This window comes from Erinaceus europaeus, chromosome 4 (assembly GCF_950295315.1).
Source record: "Erinaceus europaeus chromosome 4, mEriEur2.1, whole genome shotgun sequence".
NCBI classification, from domain to species: domain Eukaryota; kingdom Metazoa; phylum Chordata; class Mammalia; order Eulipotyphla; family Erinaceidae; genus Erinaceus; species Erinaceus europaeus.
Window position 1 is genome coordinate 119,779,128 of NC_080165.1, and position 23,211 is coordinate 119,802,338.

Genomic DNA, 23,211 nt, shown 5'->3' on the forward strand with positions numbered 1-23,211 from the left:
TAGTGGAATGGGAACTAAATGTTGTGTGATTTATACTTCTTTCCTTGAACTGGGGCCATGTTTATCTTCTCTGTATCATTCCAATTTTAGTATATGTGCATAAGCACTCTTTTTTTTTTCTTCATTCAGATAGATACAGTCTTATCCACAGGCTGTAACACCCAAGTTTCCTCAACTGCTATAATACTTCCCATCTGGTACTGGGGCTTAAGCATAGGTTGTAGGCATGGTAATACAGGTACTCTAACTGGTGGATTCTTTCTCCAGCCCTAAATGAGGTTTTTGTTGTTGTTGTTGCTGCTGCTGTTTTCTTTTGTTTTTAATGGCAAACAACCCAGTGGTTGAGGAGACATCTTCACAGTGTATTCCAGAACTTACATACTTGAAATCCAGGTTTGATCTTCACTGCATATGATAGAGTGATACTCTAAGCTCTTCCTCACAGAAAAAAAAAAGGGGGACTCTTAAAAATGACAAGATAATTCCATTTTTTGTTTGTTTGTTTTGTTTTGTTGTCTCTCTTTTTTTTTTTTGCAGGGCGTCACTGCTCTAGGCCCACTTTTTCAGATAGAAATATAGTGATGGAGACAGACATATGAAGGGAAGGTAAAATGTCATAGCATCCAAGGATGTCTCAGTGTAGTGAGATAAGACCCAAACCTGAATCACACTCATGGCAGACCAGGCACCTTCTCAAGTGAACTATCTTATTGATCTGCCAGTCCCTTTTCTGGATAACCAATTAGCAGGAATAGAAAAGCATGCCATATATATTAAAAAATATTTATTTATTTATGTATGCATTTTCCCTTTTGTTGCCCTTGTTGTTTTATTGTTGCAGTTATTATTGTTTTTGTTGATGTCATTGTTGTTGGATAGGATAGAGAGAAATGGAGAGAGGAGGGGAAGATAGAGAGTGGGAGAGAAAGATAAACAACTGCAGACCTGCTTCACCACCTGTGAAGTGACTCCCCTGCAGGTGGGAAGCCGGGGGCTCAAAGTGGGATCCTTACGCCAGTCCTTGTGCTTTGCACCATGTGCACTTAACCCGCTAGCTACCTCCCTACTCCCCCTATATGTATTTTAATATATAATTTGATAGTTATACCTTAATAAAATTGATTTTTAAAAATTAAAAATGCCATGTGAAAAAGAACTTATGGGGGGAAAGATAAGGAATTGAACATATGTATTTGCGTTACTTTTCTTTCAAAATCACATAAAGAGTATGATTTTTTAAAGGCATAAATCCACAAAAACAGAATTGGGGGTGGGGAAATGACCAGAATAACACAGTACTAAATGAAAACAAGAAAACCACACTTGATAACTGCTTTATCAGACCAAAGAAAGCTTATCCCTAAGCCAGAAGTGAAGAAATTCAGTATGCAACCAGAATTCTAGATAGGATGACCTCACCAGGCATTTCTATCAGAGGACACAAAGGTAGGACTAAAAAAACAGTAAAACTGTTTGAAATTTTGTTTAATCTGTAATTACAATGCCAGAGCCTCAGATTCTCTCCTTGATACTATTCAACTGGTAAATATCTCCTCCCCCTTTGTCAACAGAAAACTAGAAGTTTATTCTGTAAAGAAGATAAAACAGAGCCTTTGGACTCTTAGACTCCAGAACTAAGTCAGGAAGCTTCCAAATTATTACGTTTCACTAGTTCCTTTACAATGACCAAAGTAATGTATTTAGCTTGGAAGAACAGATTGAAAATGTACATACAGAATGCTATTAAATCAGTCACCCTTGTGAACTCCCATTTATTGACTAAATATACTAAGGATTGTGCAAAACACACTGAGAGTAGAGAAGAAGAACAAAAATGGCCCATCCTCACAAGAAGTCACATGAAAAAAATAAAAATATTAACAAACTGGGCCAATTAGGTAGCTCACTGGTTGAGACAAAGTGCAGGTTAATGCTGTTATCTCTTTCACTCATTCATTCTCTCTTTTTTTTATAATACAAGCAAACCATTCCAATACTAATAATTGATTTCAGTACCATATCTGAGAATTATGAAAGGAAAGCCAATATGTTGAGAGCCCAGAAAAGCCTACCAGTTCTGTGATCTTGGAAGTGGCACAGTAGATAAAGTGGTGGGCTCTCAAGTCTGAGACCCCAAGTTTGATCCTTGGTATCACATGTGCCAATTATGTTCTGGTTCTCATCTCTTTCATTAATGAATAAATAAATCTTTAACAGATAGCAAGATTACCAATTCTAAATCTGCAAACCAAAGGTTTTTTAGATGTTAACATTTTTTTAGTGGTTTCTGTTTTTCTTTTTTTTCTTTAGAATAGCTTTTATTTGAATGAGCAGAGAGGAATTGAGAGGGGAGGAAGTGATAGGGAGAGAGAAAGAAAGACACCTTCATCACTGCTTTACTGCTTGTGTGCTGGGGCTCATGTGTGTTGGTATGCTTCTAATTCTGCTTCTAAAAACCCCTTTTGTTTCATTTGATTTAATCCCTCCTGCTTAACGCTATTCTATTTACATAACCACTATTAACTAAGCACCGGCATGCCTGCATAGCATTGGTTTGATCCCACTTAAAGCTGCGGTCTATTTACATAAACCACTGTTAACTAAGCACCACCCTCCCTCCAGGGCATTGGTGGTTCAGTGGTAGAATTCTCGCCTGCTCCGCCCCCTCTCCTTGTCACACCCTGATTTTCACCAATCTCTTTTTGCTCCACCCTGTCTACATCACATCCTGTTTACACCCTACTTGGCAAGTATATATAAGGATAGTATTGTGAGTTTTAGGTTACTTTAGTTTAGCTTAGCTTGGCTTAGATTGTGCTGTGTTCTGCATGAAAAAGAGATACTGCATACAGCTCAGCCATGAGTCTCTAGTCATCTGACTCCCACCTGCGAAGCCAGCCCGACAATATGGACTGGCTCCAACCAGGGGGTAAGCCTCCGACCCTCCCTCACTGGCTCTAGAGGCTGAGTGAATTCAGAAAGAGATGTCGGGGAACATTCTGGTATGAACATTCGTTTATTTGGAGAAGAGTACAGGTCTTTATACTGAGTTAAACAAAGGACATTTTTCACATATGTCAGAAATTACAGGTTTCTTAAAGGTCAGCTTGCCCCTATGGTGGGAGCCTGGTATGACAAGAATTGATGAGATACATAAAGGTCAAAACAATTAGTTTCCATGATGTGGGCAAGTTAATTATCCACAGGTATTTGAGAGAAGCATAGGGGTTAAACCAGTACGGTGAGGTAGCAAAGAAGAAAAACAAAACTTGATGTAAATCACAGATATCCAAGGGCACAAGGAAATAGAATTTGGGGGTCTCACTGCCTGGTGTTGGCGGGGGTGTGTGATAGATAGAGTGTGTTCTCCTTTATGATCAAAAGGCGAAGTGGCTGTGTGAACTTTGAGTGAACCCTAAAGCAGGCAACCATTTGGCCTGCTCCTAGCAGGGGAGACTAAGTGTGAGAGGCTTGTAGGCTTTTTGTGAGCTTGAGAGACTAACAAGGAGAAACTGAGTCTGGGAGATCTTTCCCTCTTGGCTCATCTCTATAAGGAGAGAAGCTAACAAGTGGGGTGTCTTTCCAGACCTCCATCCAAGGATGGGAGAGCTCCGCTAAACTCTACCAAGCTTTCACATAGTCCCACACTTGTGAAGTCCCCCCCCCCCCCCCCACACACACTGATTAGGAACCAATGGCTTGAACTCAGGTCCTTACACATGGTAATCTGAGCACTCAACTAGCTGTGCCACTGCCTGGCCCCTGAACCAGAGTTCCTATGATCTGTATCACTTACATACAGTACACCTCCTGACCTCCTGTAGTTCATGTTAGAAAACTCATTTGCCTGAGAACCACTAAAAGAACAACAGCACACATCCTAGGACATGCCCCTGCCCCTGCAGTTGCAATTTGATTAGATGCTTAACAAATATCCAGCCAATCGGTTTACTTTGACTAGCGTTTTCTCTGACTTGAACTCTGAGGTTTTCTGTCAGTAAGAAATTTGCGCCATGCACAATTGAAAGGTCATGATGGAGAGAAAGGTTGATTGATGGAAACATTTATTTATTGAATTTCCACTGCAGCCAAGCAGTATGCTGGGCTCAGGATATAAGTGTAATACAGCATCAGTCTCCATTAGCAACCTAATGGCTTAGGGGAGGGAGATAGATACCAATCATATAACTCATGAAAGATATCATTAAAATTATAATAATAACTACGGTGAAAAAGTATAAGGAGTTAGACTATACAACTGTAGAAAATGATTCAATTTGTAATGGAGTAGGATGTGGTTAGACAAGGATTCCCTGAGGAAGTTATGGTTCAACCAAGATTTGAGAGGTGAGTAGGATTTAATTAAAGAACATACCCAGACAACTTTGAAACATGGCTTTTGTTGATTGCGTAAAGTCTGTATATAGGGGGGAAAAAGATAGATTGACCATGAGTCATAAACTAGAGACTCTTTACACATCTGTTCTTAATTTACCAGTTTTATAAGCTTCCTTTTATACATGAGAATGATTCAGGATTCCCCTCCAACTTGGATGAATTGGAGGAGAGTGGGGGTGCTTGCATTCACAAGTTTAAAAAAATCAAAGGGATGATAAAATAATGTTATTATAGGGTAGGGGAGACAGCATAATGGTTATGCAAACAGGCTCTCAAGCCTGAGCCTCCCAGGTTCAATTCCCACACACCACAATAAACCAGAGCTGAGCACTGCTCTAGTTAAAATAATAATAGTAATATTATTGTTTACTGTCCTGAATTTTTATTCAGGTATATGTGCTTTGAAAGTAGCAAAGTGACAAACTAAGTATCCACTTGAAATTAAATTTAAAGATACATGTTGAAAGTAAGGGGAATCACAGTAAATAAAAAGTGATATATTTCAAATAGGTAATATTTAGTTTTAGATTAATTTAAGTTTCAAAATACTATATGGAAAATATGTTTTATAGTTGGTTATAACAGGAAAACAAATGTTTTGTGCTATTTCTCCTCAATCATATATAGTTGAACTTGAAAACACATTTCATAAGAATGAGCCTTTGCAAACTGAGAAAGAAATGCAACATAAAGATTAATTTTGGTTTTTACACTTTTTTCAAAAAATGTATTAAAATTTTATTTTAGTAAATTATTATGTGTTTTGGGTCACATTATTAGCTTTTTATTGATAAGGAAACTATGGGCTCCCAGCTCGAAGTAGACTGTCTCGTGAGCAGAATCTGTGAACTCACTCTTCAGCACATGCTGCATTGTAAACACAGTGGAGTTATCCCAAGCAGAGATGAAAAAAGGACTTTAAGGACTTTAAGGATTCACTCAAGCATGATCTCTTGCTCTTTGGCAGCAAGCCAGGATTGAAACTGTCTGGGAAACAGCTGCTGGCAACAGATCAGTCTGGTGTGCTGCTGAGAGATAGAGATATTTTTTCTTTTTCCTGTTTTCTTTTAGAAAAGAAATAAAGATATCTCTAATAGGTTTTGATACAAACAGCCATAGACGCTTCATAGAAACTTGTTGCAAGAAGATGCTATTCTGTCTAGAAAAGAAGTGATCAAAAATAGCATTCGTTTCCATGTGTTTATAGTCTACTAAACACTGAACTTTCTGATTTGTAAACTCTTTGCTTGAGGTCTTTTGAATTAATGAACCCACCATAGATTGTGAGTCCTACAGCCACTATCCTAGTCCTACAGGCAGGTTTCATGTTGAATTGGTTGTTTTTATATCCAAATAGAAGTTAAAAGGCTTTTAATGTTTCACATTACCCTATAGTACCAAGAAACTTCTCTTTTAGACCAATTAATTATCTGCAGATGGAGTGAAATAATGGGCTGTTTCTAATCTTACAACTATAAACAATCATTTATATCATATGAAAATGTTAGTAGTTCTTTTGTAATGACTTGTTTATGTTTTATTCACTCTCATCCACCAGAATCTATCTAATGTATGCATTGAATTTGCCCGTAAATTAAAAGTATATATGAAAAAGTGGCCCCCTCCTAGAAATCCTTCAGTTTTTAAAGGGCAGCACAAATGTCTCCCATTTCTCTTATTATAGAAAATTGTATTAGATTTGCTTCTTTGACCAAGACAGATAGCTAATGAGGCCTATAGTTGGCCTTCTACATTGTGGTAGTTTTTATGGCCCAAACAAAAGGAATAAAATGAACCATCTTGACTTCTGCCAACTGTGTCCATTACAATGATACATTCAGGTAAATGAACACTGTGTTAATCCATGAGTCCCTCATTAGCTGGATATTAGTCAGGACTCCAGTCATTTCTTGGCTGACATATGATATGTAGAATTAATTATATGAGTTTGGGGTCTAGAGTTCTGGAGTTTATACTCAAGTAAGTATGAGTCGTCATTCCTGTAGTGTTTAAGCCAGTCTAACAATGTATTATCCTCATCTTCAGTGGATCCTGCCAGTGCTAAATACTATATTAATAGTGGTTTATTTGAGGCATGAAAGTCTTTTCGCATAACCCTTATGCTATTTCCCCAGCCCAGTAAGTAGTTTATTTTATTTAGTGGAGGGGGGGTGTTAATGGTTTACAGTCAACCGTAAAATATAGTAGTTTGTACATGTGTAACAGTTCTGTTTTCCACATAAAATTTCAACCCCCTCTAGATCCTCCTCTGCTATCATGTTCCAGGACCTGAACCATCCCCACCACCCCAGAGTTTGTTTTTTTAAAAAATATTTTATTTATTTATTTAATAATGAGAAAGATAGGAAGAGAGAGAGAGAATAAGAACCAGACATCACTCTGGTACATGTGCTGCTGGGGACTGAACTCAGGACCTCATGCTTGAGAGTCTAGTTCCTTAGCCTCTGCACCACCTCCCAGATCACCACCCCAGAGTTTTTTACTTTGCTGCAATACACCAAACCCACTCTAAGTTCTGCTTTGTGTTTTCTTATTTTTCGACTTCTTTATTTTATTAGTAATTAATAATGATTGACAAGAAGTCCTTATTTCAATACATTCATATTATGTATTCTACTCCATTCCACTTGGTTTACCACATGTCAATACTTTCTATCCTAGACATTGTTAATATGCATTACCTAGGCTGCACATATCTGTATAATGTTCCTTTTCTCTCCCAGCTGAACTGTGTTGTGATTGGACCCTTTGATAGTCCGGTGAGCAGGTGTCAGGGGTAGTTACATCCTGATGTGAGTATCTGTTTTCTTAAAAACACTCAGGAGCTTCCGATGAATAACTAACCTTTAAGATGAAAGACTGAGGGAGTTGGGCAGTAGCACAGTGGGTTAAGCACACAGGGCACAAAGTGCAAGGACTGGCCTAAGAATCCATGTTTGAGCCCCTGGCTCTCCACCTGCAGGGGAGTCGCTTCACAGGCAGTAAAGCAAGTCTGTAGGTGTCTGTCTTTCTCTCCCCCTCTCTGTCTTCCCCTCTTCTCTCCATTTTTCTCTGTCCTATCCAACAACAACAGCAATAACAACAATAATAACTACAACAAGGGCAACAAAAGGGAAAATAAATAAATACAAAAAAATTAAAAAAAAAGAAGACTGATATCATTCAGCAGGTCTGGAGTCTTGTTTTCCAATAAAGATCAGGAAACTTATGAAAGATACTAAGATTTTTTCTTTCTTTCTAAAACTGAGACCTAATACAGAATATAGACTCTGTCTGATAAATAATATTAATATTGTTAATTCTCCTGTCATCTCTAGAAAGAAAGAACTTATATTTTTGACCCTTTGAAGCAAAATTCTGGAAGTTGTTGCTGTCTGTATTACTGTTTCAATATTTCACACTTTTATTAAATCATTTCTATAATATTTTGAGGACATCCAAAATGTTATGTGTCTGACTTTTTATGTGGGCCCCAAGTTGTCACAAGACCTAATAAAAATAGTTACTTTTGAAACTCCAATATGTTTGGTAAATTGGCTTCCTTAGTATATTTTCAAATCAACTTCCTCCCCTGACTACTACTATTACTTTAATAAGGAGATGTTTGTGTAAAGAGTGGGTGATCAGATGGGGAAGTGGAGACAGGAAGAAAGGGAAATGTGTGATTAGGCTGAGTCCAGTCTTCAAGAATCTCAACTGTTCTACACCCCAAAAGAATTATTTATTTTTATTCTCCAACTCTTTGTAAATAAAAGTAGCTAAGGAGCTGTCATTTTGGTGGGGAGAAAAGGCTTTGGATTCAGTAGACTTTTGGCGAAATCCTACTTTCTCTACTTAACAATTTGATGACATTAGCCAACTCATTAAACTTATATCTGGTTTGGTTTTCACATTTTAATATAAGGATGATAATATCCTCTGCTCTATCAATCTAAAAAAAGGACTATTAGAAATATTCAATGTTGGACATAAGAACATTTTATAGATTTTTTTTTGTGGAATTTCTTTTTATTTTATTTTATTTTTTAAATTTTTTATTTATGAAAAGGAAACATTGAATAAACCATAGGATAAGAGGGGTACAACTCCACACAGTTCCCTCCACCAGAACTCCATATCCCATCCCCTCCCTGGATAGCTTTCCTATTCTTTAACCCACTGGGAGTATGGACCCAAGGTCATTGTGGGATGCAGAAGATTGAAGCTCTGGCTTCTGTAATTGCTTTCCTGCTGAACATGGGTGTTGACAGGTCGATCCATACTCCCAGACTATCTTTCTCTTTCCCTAGTGGGGGAAGAAGGCTCTGGGGAAGCAGATTTTAAGTAAGAAACTGTTAGAGTTGATGATCATATTCCTGCTGTAATTACTCTGGAGTAGTTGCAACATATTGATCCTTAAAGGATAAATTTGCCATTTGAAGATGATGGTTTATTTCCTTTAAAATTACTAAAATTAATTTTTTAAAGTTTTAAACTAAGAACACTGGCAAGTACAACTCATAAATGTTATGTTTTAAATTGATATTCCTTTCTAATTACATACCATACAATTACATTAGAAAAAAACTTACACTGAAAAATATCTACAGGTTTTATTTATAGTGAAGGCAAACTTACGTTCCTTAATTAGTCTAAAGAACATTCTATCCTGAAGCAATAACTTTATAAAATTTGTAAATATGTCTGGGGATGCAAAATAAATGTCTAAATATAAAGAGCTCTTTGCAAGAAAATTACCATTAATTTCAAAGTTAAATCTGAGTAAGAAATAAGTCAGTGTGTTTATTTATAAGTTTTGTGCTGAGTTAAACAGATATATTTTCCCTGTACAGTTAATTCCCTGGCAACTGTAATGAATGTCATTCCTAACGAAATCACATATATAAGATTTATTCACTGCTTAATGTCAAGCCTGTTATTCCAAGGTAACATCAGATTTTAGGAAACTCAAATATCATTTCAAAGGAAGATTCAGAATATTCCTTGGTCCTCTTCCCCTACCATCCTAGTAGCCCCTCCCCCAGATGAATTACAATACAATAAACATAATTGGACATAATACAAAGATGTATTATCTTCAGCAAGTCAAAATTGTTCTGATTTTTAAATTACTCTTTGGCTAATAGAAGTTTTGAAAGATGTCACCTGTTAAAGAAGCAGCATTTAGAAATAATTCTCTGTAGTATTTAATAAATTTACAATGAGAAATCTCCCCTAAAGATATTATTTAATTTGCATAGCATCCTATGTTTTAAAAATTTCCAGCAGTATTAGAATCAATCTCTTCATATGTTTTAAAGTTGAAAATTTTGCATTCGTTTTTTTAAATATTTATTTATTTCTTCCCTTTTGTTGCTCTTTTTTTTTTTTTATTGTTGTAGTTATTATTGCTAGTGATGTAATCATTGTTGGATAGGACAGAGAAAAATAGAGAGAGGAGGGGAAGACAGAGAGGGGGAGAGAAAGACAGAAACCTGCAGACCTGCTTCACCTCCTGTGAAGCGACTCCCCTGCAGGTGGGGAGCCAGGGGCTGGAACTGGCATCCTTATGCAGGTCCTTGTGCCTTGTGCCACGTGCACTTAACCTGCTGGGCTACCCCTGACTTCCCATTTTTTGTATTCTATAAGCAGCAGGCAAACAAGAAATGAAGAAAGCATGCTTATAAAATTGAATTATTCCAGTCAGATGTTCCTTTTAATCAAATCACCAGGATAACTGACATTTCCCTAATGCAGCATGCTAAACACTCATAATAGACCTGAAAAACTAGTCATGTTTATAATAAGGAATCACTCCAGCAGAGCAAGGAGCTGGACAATTCCAGATGGGCAATTGCATCTTCAATTCTCAAACCCTAGAGCAACTAGAACCATGACGAAATCATAATACAAACCAAAGATTTTTTCCTGTGGAGTATGTGAGACTTTTAGAAAGGCATAAACATTTTGAAAAGAAAACATAGTAACATGGATATACAAACTTACATTTAGAATATTAAACAAAACTGTGTATTTTTTTTCACTTATACAACATCATTCTAAATTTTCCAGTAAACATATTGTTGCATTGTAGTATTTTATACATCTCAGCTACTATGAGCTCAAGTGCACATCTGCATAATTACAATAATTTCCCCACCAAATCACTCATTATTAATTTGTATTCAAGAGAAGTATGAATTTTGAAATGTGGAGATGCTCGTCAGACTTTTTATCCTCTTTTTTCTTCTTGTGAGAATTTTCCTGACATTCACTCTAAGATTTGTACTGAATATAGGTGCTAATAAAACTAATAGCTTCCTCAAAGTTAAACCAATTTCCAAAGGATTTGGTTATAGCTACATGTTGTATGCTTTACATTGGGTTGTTCTAGCTCTCCCCCTACCAAGAAAATTGGATCAGTCCTGCTAGTTTCGCGGGCCCGTTTGGCCCCGCCCCTAGGGACCCCAAGAGGGTTCCAGAGTTGCAGAGTTCGAGTGTGCTTGGCGCCGCCGCGAGGAAAGAGGCAGCAGAGTTCTGTTTGGTGATTAGTTTGGTTTAGTTTATGAATCGTTGTTCCTGAATAAAGAAATACAGCTTCCCTGCCCAGCCGTATGTCTCTGGTCATCTCTGTTACCCGCCCATGAAGCTAGCCCGGCCAGCTGGAGCCTCCGAATTTTAACAACAGCTACAGCTATCTATTGCTTTCTTAAAGCCTAAGACAGTAGGAAACCTCCCCTTTCTCTATAAAGCCCATATTTCTCCCATTCCTGAAACCTCAAAGGTGAAGCTCACTTTCCTACATGCTTCTCCCAATTCATACCACTGATATTGCACCTGCTGATTGACACCTAATCAATGCAACCAGTACCACCCCATCATGTTTCACTTTGGACTGTGTCCAGAGATGTCAGGCATGGAATGTGAACTGACCAACTTCATCACTCTGGTGAGACCTTTCCTAGCTCATAGGACTCCTTAAATTCATTTCGGATGGTACACTTCTTTTTTGTTGTTTGTTTGTTTATTTTATATTATTATTGGACAGAGAGAGAAATTGAGAGAGGAGGAAGAGATAGAAAGGGAGACAGAGAGACAGACACCTGCAGCCCTGCTTCACCACTCATGAAGCTTTCCCCCCTGCAGGTGGGGACCAGGGGCTTGAACTCAGGTCCTTGCACACTGTAATGTATGCACCTAACCAGGTGCACCACAGCCTGGCCCCCAGGTGGTACACTTCTTAACAAAACTCAAAACATAGATATAGACCAGGATCTATGAGATGGGGCATAAGTACATATATCCAGGAGTTGGGGAAAAACATATACCTTAAAGCAAAAGTGCACAGTAGTTTGCAGTGAGTCAATAAAATGTAACAAGCAAACAGAAAGACCTAACAAGACACCATAAAGTACCTATTGAAATGGTTTCTACTTAGACCTAGATACCCTCCTCACCTACCTTCTTTTGCACATCCCTCAATCACTCCAAAGCTAACCATGTCAGACAAAGTAAGGACTACAAATCTGCATGGCAAGAGACTGGCATACTTTAATGATGACTGTTTTGTCACCACCAGGCCACCCCATCACCTGGAGCCCTAGGCAGGGAGTCCTGGGATTCCCACACAGATATGATGGGCTTAGACCTCTAACAGATCCCTCTCACCACTGTCACTGGTAATCTCCATCAGGAACAACATAACAGACACTTTTGTGGTCCCCTATCAGATCTGGCCCTCAATGTGAACCAACAATGGCAGGGAATGTTCCATTCTCTAAAGGGAGGTTGGATAGCATACTCTGCCTATCACCTGAGGCTGATGGGTCCTGAAATTGGCTCAGCCTGGAATGTTCCTAGCCGTGACCACGTAATGTGAGCTCAGACCTACAGGGAGCAAAGTTTACATAGGCTCCTGTGCTGAGTATGGGCACCAGATCAGATGGGGTTTACAGTTAACAATATTTATATACTTTTCCCATATTTGGGAACTACCCTCTTCCCAGATCCAGCTTTCTGGTCCTTTTTCCAACTGTGACACCATCCCCCCAGACAATAGCTGAGGTCACCTGCATATTGGATGTCAGGCACAGGCAAACTCTGGTTGGGTCATGGACCCCTTAGAATATACCTAGCTTTTTCCAAAATGGAGACCCCCCCAAATCTCCATCCTTAATATTCTTGCCTTTAGGTTCATGATTAGTCAACAATGTGCTCTGCTTTCTATCTTAACTCTTTTTCAGTCACCAGGTTCCAGATGATACCATGATGCCAACCAGACTTCCCAGGGCAGACGATCCCACCAATGTGTCCTGGAGCCCCATCTCCCCAGATTCCTGCCCCACTAGGGAAAGAGAGACAGGCTGGGAGTATGGGTCGACCTATCACCGCCCATTTTCAGCAGGGAAGCAATTACAGAAGCCAGACCTTCCACCTTCTGCACCCCATAATGTCCCTGGGTCCATGCTCCCAGAGGGTTAAAGAATAGGAAAGCTATCAGGGGAGGGAATAGGATATGGAGTTCTGGTGGTGGGAATTGTGTAGAGTTGTACCCCTCTTCTCCTATGGTTTAGTCAATGTTTCCATTTTATAAATAAAAACTTTAAAAAAAAACAACTAATAACTTCCACTAGTGTAAGAGAGATTCAGTTTCTGTTTACTCCTAGACTCAGGGCACAGACCTCCTGTATGTTTCCACAATTCTTTTCATGAAGAAACTGTAAACCTAATTCCCAAGGATTTCAGAATACATGAAATTCAACTTACATGTCCAGTGAAATAACTGCTGGAGTCTGAATGAAGTGGGCTGCTATCCCAGAAGATCAGTTGTTATCCACACCAATCTCCTGGGAGAAGCCAGGGGGTGAATCAGGGAGGGAAACCTAGAGCACATTTATTAGTATGCATTTACTTAAGTCTTTTGCTTTGTAACCAGCAAAAATTCCATAGAAACCAAATTTCATGACTACAGTAGGAAAATATTTTTGTAATGACTAAAAACCTAGTCTCCAGTTGCTATGAATATATCACTGCTAATAAGACTACCCTAGTCATTGTCAGAAAGCCCATAAGAAAAGTCCAGAAATGGGACCGGGTGGTGGTTGAGTGCACATGTTACAGTGCTCAAGGACCCAGGTTCGAGCCACCGGTCCCCACCTGCAAAGGGAAAGCTTGGCAAGTGGTAAGCAGGGCTGTCGGTGTCTCTCTTTCTCTCTCCTTCTCTTATCTCCCCTACCCTCTCGATTTCTGGCTGTCTCTATCCAATAAATAAAGACAATAAAAAAAAATTTTTAAAGTCCAGAAATAACTCATTTGGTTAGGGCACCTAGAGTGTGCTCTGGATTTGAGCCACCAATACTAGGTGAGAACAGGCTTTGACAGCAGGAGGAGATTCACAGATGGTCAAGTAGAGCAATGGGGTCTTTCTCTTATTGTGTGTCCTCTATCTGAAATAAAGAAAAAAGAAAGAAAAGAAAAAGAAAAAAAAAGGCCTAGGAGTGATGGAGTCATGTATATGTTAGGTCCAAGAGCCATAAAACAAAAGAAATCAATGAGAAAAGTAAAAAATCACAAATGCTATGTCAAGAAATGGTAATGTAGGCCTGGTGACATTGCTCACTTGGATAGTGTGCTACTTCGCCATGAGCTTTGTCACATGCAGGAACCAGGTTTAATCCTACTCTCAACTGTATTGATATAATCGTCAATAATGTTGTTAATCTGTGGTTTCTTTCCCTCTCTCTCCTTTCTCTTTGCCTCTATATCTCGCCATTTCTATCTGAAAAAGTTAGCTAGGAGTAGTGAAGCCCTAGAAATAAAAATAAAATAAATTTAAAAAGAAAGAAACTGGGGAGTTGGGCGGTAGCGCAGTGGGTTAAGCGCACGTGGCTCAAAGTGCAAGGACCAGTTAGGATGCCAGTTGGAGCCCCCCCCCCCCCCCCCGCCCCGGCTCTCCACCTGCAGGGGAGTCATTTCACAGGCGGTGAAGCAGGTCTGCAGGCATTGCTTTGTATCTTTCTTCCTCTCCATCTCCCCCTTATCTCTCAATTTCTCTGTCTCTAGTCAATAACAAATAAAAAAAATAAAAAAGAAACTGAAATTATATGCATGTTGTGATGTTTATTGTTCCTTTTATTGTTTTTTAATCCATTCTCTAGTAAAAATGGAATAATTCTGGTGGTGGGAATTGTATTCCTCTTAAAAAATAAAGAAAAGAAAATACTGGAGTAATTAATGTACAGTAGATCAGTCTTCTGATTGACATATTCTCGGATTTAGGAAGCACAGATCTTAGTGTCAGGCAAGACCAGTTGTATCTTGTTTGTTCACTCACTGACAGACTCTGATTTCAGAACCTAAAGCTGCCAATTGCCAACATCCCACCATTAACCAGTATATGCTGAAATTTCATAATTATAACATAAAGGATGTTTTTGGCCTAATGCTTTATTTGCCAAAAAAAAGTGTATTCTTGAGAAGGATAAGAGAATGTTTTATTTAGTATTTATGTATCTTTAAAATATACATATATATTTATTTATTTATTTCCTTTTGTTGTCCTTGTTTTTTATTGTTGTAGTTATTATTGTTGTCGTCATTGTTGGATAGGATAGAGAGAGGAGGGGAAGACAGAGAGGAGGAGACTTAAAAGACACTTGCAGACCTGCTTTACCACCTGTGAAGTGACTCCCCTACAGGTGGGGAACTGGGGGCTGGAACCGGGATCCTTATGCTGGTTCTTGCACTTTGTGCCACCTGCGCTTAACCTGACTGCGCTACAGCCCGACTCCCAGCAATTATGTCTTAACGAAGAAAAAGTTTCTGGCAACTCAAGAGGTGGTTCTAATAAAAAAGAAGGATGAGAACATAAGAGCACTGGACTCCTGTAATAACTGATGAATAAGGGTAAACATAAAAGACACTGTAGACTTTAATCCAGTTTTCTTATTTATTTCCAAATCCTGTTTTATTGACCCTTACTCCTGCAAGCATTCTTTCTTTTAAGATAGTGTGGTTTGTCTGGATGAAAGAAAGAAACAAAAACTAGTAAACAGGAGAAACCAGAATTCCTCATATAATGAAGCATGTTGAAAAAGACGTAACAGGATCAGTGCTCTGGTAAAATAAAGATAAATAAATAAATGAAAAAAGATGGAACATTCCTTGGCCAACAGAAGATAAAAAATACCCATACTAAGTGACTGAAGACCAATGAAGCAAGGTGTTGCGAAAAAAAAAAAAAAAAAAGTCCTCAGCATCAGCAACATAGTTTTCAAAAAGCTTCACTAGAAGTGTAATCTGGGAATCTGGAGGTGGTGGAGCGGGTTAAGTGCACATGGCCCGAAGCACAAGGACTGGGCTAAGCACCGACTCCCCACCTGTAGGGAGTCACTTAACAGGTAGTGAAACAGGTCTGTAGCTGTCTTTCTTTCACCCTCTCTGTCTTCCCTTCCTCTCTCCATTTATCTCTGTCCTATCCAACAACGACTACATCAATAACAACAACAATAATAACTACAACAACAAGGGCAACAAAAAGGGAAATAAATAAATAAATATAAAAAAAAATTTAAAAATTAAAAAATTTTAAAAAGAAGAAGTCTAATCTATGGGGACAGGCAGTGTGGTACACTTGGTTTAGTGCTCACTTTACTATTCACAGGGACCTTGGTCCTTACCTGTAGGGAGGAGGTTTCAAGAATGTGGTGAAGCTGTGGTGCAGGTGACTCTTTGTCTCTCTCCTTCACTATCTACCTTTAACTTTCAACTTCTCTCTGCCTTGTCAAATGAAAAAGAGGAAGGGGTTAACCGCCAGGAGCAGTGGATTCATAGTCAGACACCGAACCCTAGCGATAACCTTGGAGTAAAAAAAGAAAAAAAAGAAGGGGGTGCACAAAGGATGAAAAGGAGGAAGGAAGGGGAGAGGGAAACTGGTTTCCAGTAACGATGGATCCATCTTGCAGTAACATTGGACTCGTCTGAGCCCCAGGAATAACCCTAGTGGAAATACATATTTTAAAACATATAATACTAAACAAAATAGCCTACCTTTTTTTCCCCCCTTTATTGAGGGATTAATGTTTTACATTTGTCAGTAAATACAGTAGTTTTTACATGTATAACATTTCTCAGTTTTCCACATAACAGTACAATCCCCACAAGGTCCTCTGTCACCCTTTTCCAGGACCTGTACTCTCGCCCTCACCCATCCCTGAGTCTTTTACTTTGGTGCAATACACCAACTCCAGTCAGTCTAATCTACTTCTAATTTAGATCTAGAAAGTCAGAAACAGGTTAAATCTCACAAGGCCCATCAAATCATCTCAGTCCTGCCATCTACTTACTTTGCTACCTTAAAACTCTTTTGATCTTTGATGGGATTTACAGTTAACAGTATTTATATATTTCTCCCATATTTGGGAACTACTTTCTACCCTGACCCAGCTTTTCTAGTCCTATTCCTAACTCTGACACCATCTCTCCAGACAATACTTTTAGCCCACCTGCATGTTAGCTGTTAGGACCAGGCAAAAATCAATAAAGTCATGGGGCCCTCAGAATATACCTGGAATGCCACCTCCCCAGAGTCCTGCCCCACTAGGGAAAGATAGAAATAGGCTGGGAGTATGAATCGATCTGCCAATGCCCATGTCCAGTGGCAAAGCAATTACAGGAGCCAGATCTCCCACCTTTTACACCCCATAAAGATCTGTCATCCATACTCCCAGAGGGACAAAGAATAGGGAAACTTCCAATATAGCGAATAGGATACGGAACTCTTCTGGTGGTGGGAATTGGATAGAATTGTACTACTCTTATCCAAAAATCTTGTCAGTCATTAATAACACACATGCACACACACACACACACACACACACACACACACACACTCTTTTGAACTTTACTACCACCATCACTATCACCACCAAGATCCTCAAATCCAATTCTTAAGGATATCAATCTTTGTATCAGATCAATAAATATTAAGAGCTTCCCCCTTTATAGAAAGGAAGCTGCAGCATGAGATAACGTTGAAGGAAAATATGCACACACATGAAACTTCTCTGAAGCAAGCCTTCTTCTGATGTGTTACTTCATTTAATGCTCATGTTTTGCTCTAATGTGCCTGTTCCCCAATGCATATATGCACACATGTATCTCACACCGCACTTGGCACTGACATCTTCCTAGGTTCCAAGTTTACCCTTGGATCAACTGATGCTCGTAATCATAAAAGTTGCAAGCAGTTAAGGTCAGTGAAGATTTAGAGGAGTAAAGGCAAAGTATTTTGTTCTTAGAGGCAAATGTCTATGGGGGGTGGTAAAGAAACCACTTCAGTTATAAGTGACTGCAATCTGAAAGGACAGTATGCAGGGAATGTAACCCAACCCCACAGAAAAAGTATACTGGCACATAACAGGAGCCTGTTCCACTGATGTTAGGACTTTAAAATGTGTGTTTCACTTTAGAAGTGAGAAAAAATGGTATGCCTACATGGGAAAGTCAGTTGAATTTCTCTAATTCAGTAAACATTTTTGAATTAGGTCTTTATTCCTTTAAGAACCATGCTTACCTTCAAATTCAGTTGGTTTATAGAAGACCTCCTTAACAGCAGCATTTATGAAGAAAGGAACCTTTCAGGGAAACCTCCAAATTCAGATGAAAGGTTCTTTGAAAACTATCATTTAAAAACTGGCTTTCAGGGAACTGCTGCCAGCTGCAGTTATCAGTTTTAGTAGATTCAATGGTTTTCCTTTATTTTTAGTCTTTAATAATTCATTTTTTCCTACTGTCTTAAATAATCTAAATATTCTGAACTTTCTGGTGTTTCCTTTACAAAGAAACTGACTGCATAAGAAAGCAGCATTCTGTGGTCATGAGAAGGAATATTCCAAGCTGCCCCAATGTTAGAACCCATCTTCCTCAGGTGTAGCATAGAGTATGTTAAATAAATAAATAAATAAATAAATAATTTTTTTAAAAAAAGAAAGCAGCATTCTTTTCCACTGGTATAGTTCCTGGTGGATTTTTATACTTATGAAATAATGTGACTATTAAGGGGCATATATTCATAAGCATAAATATAAGAACTATTGAAGAAAAACCTTTATCAAGCATTAGCATTGTTTTACATACTGTTTTGTGGTTTGGAAAGAGGGAGAACTTTTAATGGAATAATTGTCTCTTTGACTCCGGGTTCTGAAAAGGGTCACTTTCTTCAATGTAGTCTGTCTTTCCCTTCCTCTTTCTTTTTCCTTCTTTTCTTTCTCTCTTTCTTTCTCTCTCTCTTTCTTTCTTTCTTTCTTTAACGTTGGCTTCAGCATTCTGGGTTGCCTTTTTCCGACAGAAAGAGTGAAACAGAGATAGTGAGAGAAATGGAAAGAAACTATAGCATTGAAGCCTTCTTCAACCTAGTGAAGGCCTACTTGAACTTGAGTCACATACTGTTCCAAGAGAGGTGTTTTGCAGGCCCTCCATTCCTGTTTCTACCATCTTCAAAATAGGGTGAACTATTAATACCCTTAAAGTTGTTCTTTGCTCACACTGACTTTTATTTTTATTTATTTTTTCCAGCAGAATTCTTTTTTCGTTTGATTTGACTCCCCCCCCCCGGGGGGGGGGGGGCTGGCACATCTATATGATTCTGCTACTCCTGGTGGACTCATTTTTTTCTTTTTAAAATATTTATGGATTTACTTATTATGGATAGAGACAGAGAGAAATTGAAAAATAAAGGGAAGAGTGGCCCAAGAGGTGGTGCAGTGGGTAAAGCATTAGACTCTTAAGTGTGAGGTCTTGAGTTCAATCCGTGGCAGCACATGTACCAGAGTGATGTCTGACTCTCTCTCCTCCTGTCTTTCTCATAAATAAATAAATAAATAAATAAAATCTTTTAAAAATAAATAAAGAGAAGAAAAGGAAAGAGAGATACCTGCAGCATTGTGTCAGCCTCTTGTGAAGCTTCCTATCTGAAGATGAGAACTGGGGACTTGAACCTGAGTCCTTGCACACTGTAACACTACTAGGTGTGCCATCCTCTACCCCCCCTTTGTTGTACCTTCAGGCTTGGTACCTGCATATGAATCCACTTCTTCTGGTGGCCTTTTTTTTTTCTTCCCATTTTATTGGATAGGATAGAGAGAAATGGAGAGAGGAAGGGGAGATAGATAGATAGTAAGACAGACACCTGCAGACCTACTTTGCTCATGAAGCTTTCCGCCTTCAGGTGGGTAGCGGGAGTCTCGAACCCAGATCATTGAGCAAGTCTGCACTTAACAGGGTTGGCAGAGAAAGAAGGAGAGACACAGCAGAACTACTCCAGTGCTCCTCTTTGCATGTGATAACCGTTTGAACCTGAGCCCTTCTGGTACTCATTAAACTACTCAGTTAAGTGTGTGGTACTCAGTGAACTATCTCCAACCCCCTTCACGTTAACTTTTGTTAAGTATTTATTACATGTAAAACATGTGATGATACAATTGAATTTAATATATACAGTAACTTCTATGACTTGCCCCCATTACCAAAAATCAAGCAAATACTCCCCACTTCCGAAAAAAAAAAAGGTTTACAAAGGTGGAGACAGAAATGCTACTTAGACAATTGGCTAGGAAGTAGTGATCCAAACATAGAACCCTAGCATTACACCTTTACATTAAATATTTCTTTTTCATGTTCCTTCTATGTAGGATGGGCCTGGGGATACATAAATCTATTCACAAGTATTCTGTGGGACCTAGATTCTGGCTATTAGAAACAAAAGAATCATATGGTAGAGACAACAGCAAGAATTAGTTGTCAGAACAATTATTCTAACTGGCTTACTTGTGCCACGGCCACAGTATAATTCTGGTAGAAAGACTTGCTGGTTACATAAACAACAAGGGGGAAAAAAAAAGAAAAAAAGGTAGTGCTTTTCTGTTCTTTTCCATCTTTAGTTTTCCTAGTCTTTAGAAATCTGCCTGAAACTCTTGAGAACAGCTTCAGGAGATCTATTGGCAAGACCCCTAGGAGTTGTTAGCCAAAAGTTTCAAACTTTTAATCCCCGCCCATTGAGACTTGTCCTGTTAGGAGTAGCTCAAAGATATTCTTTCACTAGAGATAAATAGTTGAGCAAAAGGAAGCCATTGTATTTTAGAAAGCTCACCATTGATTACTAGGTCAAGATAAGGATGGTTCTCTCCTTTTTGCCTCTAGAGACCTTAGATAGTAAAGCACTTTTAACCTTGTGCAATAGATATCCTCTTTCCCAGTGAGAATTATGTGTGGAGGAAGGGAAGGGAGGTGGGTAGAAGCAAATGTCCTTTGTACTACTTCTCAGCACTTGTGTTGACAACATCAACCTTCATTTAATCTACAAGCATGTTTGGGGGGGGGATGATGCTTGCTTCCCCCCATTCTAAAAATTCGTCACCCATTTTCTTAGCAAAGAATTGAAGAGAGAGCATGATTATTCAGGCACTTTAGACTTTATTAAAGAACATTCACATGTTAAGGTGAGAGAGAGAGAGTAAGAGAGAGAGAGAGAGAGAGAGAGAGAGAGAGAGAGAGATTTACATGTTGATCACATGGTAATCCAGGCTGAGAGAGCCAGACAGCTCAAAGGTTCAGCTTTTTAAAACCCAAGACCCACCTCCACCTTTGTAAGCCACACCTGTAACCACTCCTATTTTCTGGGTGGTGACTTCTCTCTCAAAAATACCACCCTAAATTATGTTTTGACATGTTCATTATTTTGAGCTGAAGGTATTTGAGAAATAGTAAGTATGGAAGGTCTCTCTGACATCCCTCTTTCTACCTAAAAGCAGTGCATAAAATTTCCCATGACAAAGCCATCCTCCATGGACAAGCATGAGAATATTCTGATCACATGAATCTGGTAAAACAATCATAATAAACCTGCTAAAGGAACCTTTATCTTCCATGAATTTCCCCAGGTATTTTCTGATCATAGCCTAACAGTTCATTGACTTACAATCTATATTTAGTCCGAACTCCTTTATTTTACTCCATTACTACCATCTGCCATTCTTTGGTTTAAAAGATACATTGTTTTTGAGCCCTTTCTCCTGATAGTCATTTTTCTTCTGAAGACTCCTGTGCATACATATAAATATTACATAGTGTGTATACTTTTCTCTTGTGAATCCATTTTCTGTGGATAGGCCCAGCCATATAACCTCTGAAGGCAGAAGGAAGTTTTTGTTTTATTACAGCCCTATTGGAAAGCATGGAAACTTTTCCCAAAATGAATTAATGACAATAACTAAACTGCTGAAATGGTTTGTTTTTTTTTTTAATGTTTTCTTTCTCTCTTTCTTTCTTTCTTTCTTTTTTTTTGGCCATTATACATTCAATTTATGGCTGTTGAAGGAAATTGATAAAATGTAGGTAAGCAAATAGACGATAAATAAATCAAAACTACTCAAACTGCCAATACTCAAAATTAGCAATCATTAATAATTTTATGGTGACTCTTCCAAACTTCTATATTAAAATTCAAGTATATAAAAATTACCTTATTTTTAAGCAAAAGGAAGTCAATTGTAGTTTTGTAACTTGATTTTAACTTGGCAGTATGCTTCAAACTATTCCTTATTTTAAAAATATTTATTTATTTATTTTTTATTTTTCTTTTTAAATTTTATTTGTTAATTTATTATATTTTTATTTACTTATTATTAGATAGAGACAGAGAGAAATTGAGAGGGGAGAAGAGATAGAGAGAGACACCTGCAGCTGCTTGCTGTCTGTCTTTCTTTCTGTCTCTCTCTGCCTCTAAAATAAAAAAATAAGGATAAACAAATAATTACTCATCTTAATTTCCATAGCAATTTCAACATAAAAGAATACCACTGTTTTTCCTTTAAATTCAATTTTGTCAAACACTAGGAAGTCCTCATTTCTCACTATTTCATTAAGTAATGACACAACAACACCAATCATATACTTCTAAGCATTTGTCAGTTGCTTCAAAATGAATTGCCAAGGTGGTAACCATCACATTATTAAGGTTTCTGAATCATTGTCTCGAAAGTATCCAACAGCAGTTTCACTAGGAATGTTTGAAAGAGCAAGAAAACCTCAAAAATTAGAGCAAGCCAGTGATACAAAAATAATCACAGGAGAGGATAGTCAAGCAATTTCACTTCTTTGTCAGATAGCCTCTACACTGGGGTTCTTTATTTTTTCTCTTTTTTAATGTTTAATCTCTTAAAATATTCTTTTTAAAAAAATGTATTTATAAAATAAAAAGTGTAGACAAGACCATAGAATAAGAGGACATTGTGTACAATTCCACACAGTTTCTACCACAAGAGTTCCATATCCGATCCCCTCCTATTAAAGCTTCCCTATTCTTTTTTTTATTCTTTTTTTTTATTTATAAAAAGGAAACATTGACTAAACCATAGGATAAGAGGGGTACAACTTCACAAAATTCCCACCACAAGAACTCTGTATCCCATCCCCTACACTGACAGCTTTCCTATTCTTTAACCCTCTGGGAGTATGGACCCAGTGTCATTGTGGGATGCAGAAGGTGGAAGGTCTGGCTTCTGTAATTGCTTCCCTGCTGAACATAGGCATTGATAGGTCGATCAATACTCCCAGCCTGCCTCTCTCTCTTTCCCTAGTGGGGAAGGGCTCTGGGGAAGTGGAGCTCTAGGACATATTGGTGGGGTTGTCAGTCCAGGGAAGTCTGGTTGGCATCATGCTAGCATCTGGAACCTGGTGGCTGAAAAGAGAGTTAACATATAAAGCCAAACAAGTTGTTGAAAAGAGAGTTAACTTACAAAGCCAAATAAATTGTTG

The 23,211-nt window shown here is 38.3% G+C and overlaps 1 long non-coding RNA gene and 1 pseudogene across 2 annotated transcripts in view; both read right to left on the reverse strand.

Annotated features, from left to right (window-relative positions):
- Nucleotides 1-19,689, reverse strand: part of LOC132538144 (uncharacterized) — a 31,355-nt gene extending 11,666 nt beyond the window's left edge. Inside the window, exons 1-2 of one of the 2 annotated variants that reach the window (XR_009549583.1) lie at nucleotides 19,472-19,689; nucleotides 13,165-13,244 (exon numbers count right to left, since the gene is read on the reverse strand). This is a non-coding gene — a long non-coding RNA (uncharacterized LOC132538144). Of the gene's footprint in view, nucleotides 1-13,164; nucleotides 13,245-16,076; nucleotides 16,377-19,471 lie in introns of those variants that run through there. The other variant, XR_009549584.1, reaches the window with a different exon arrangement.
- LOC132538460 (U6 spliceosomal RNA) lies at nucleotides 13-107 on the reverse strand (annotated as a pseudogene).
- Nucleotides 19,690-23,211: the final 3,522 nt, after the last annotated feature.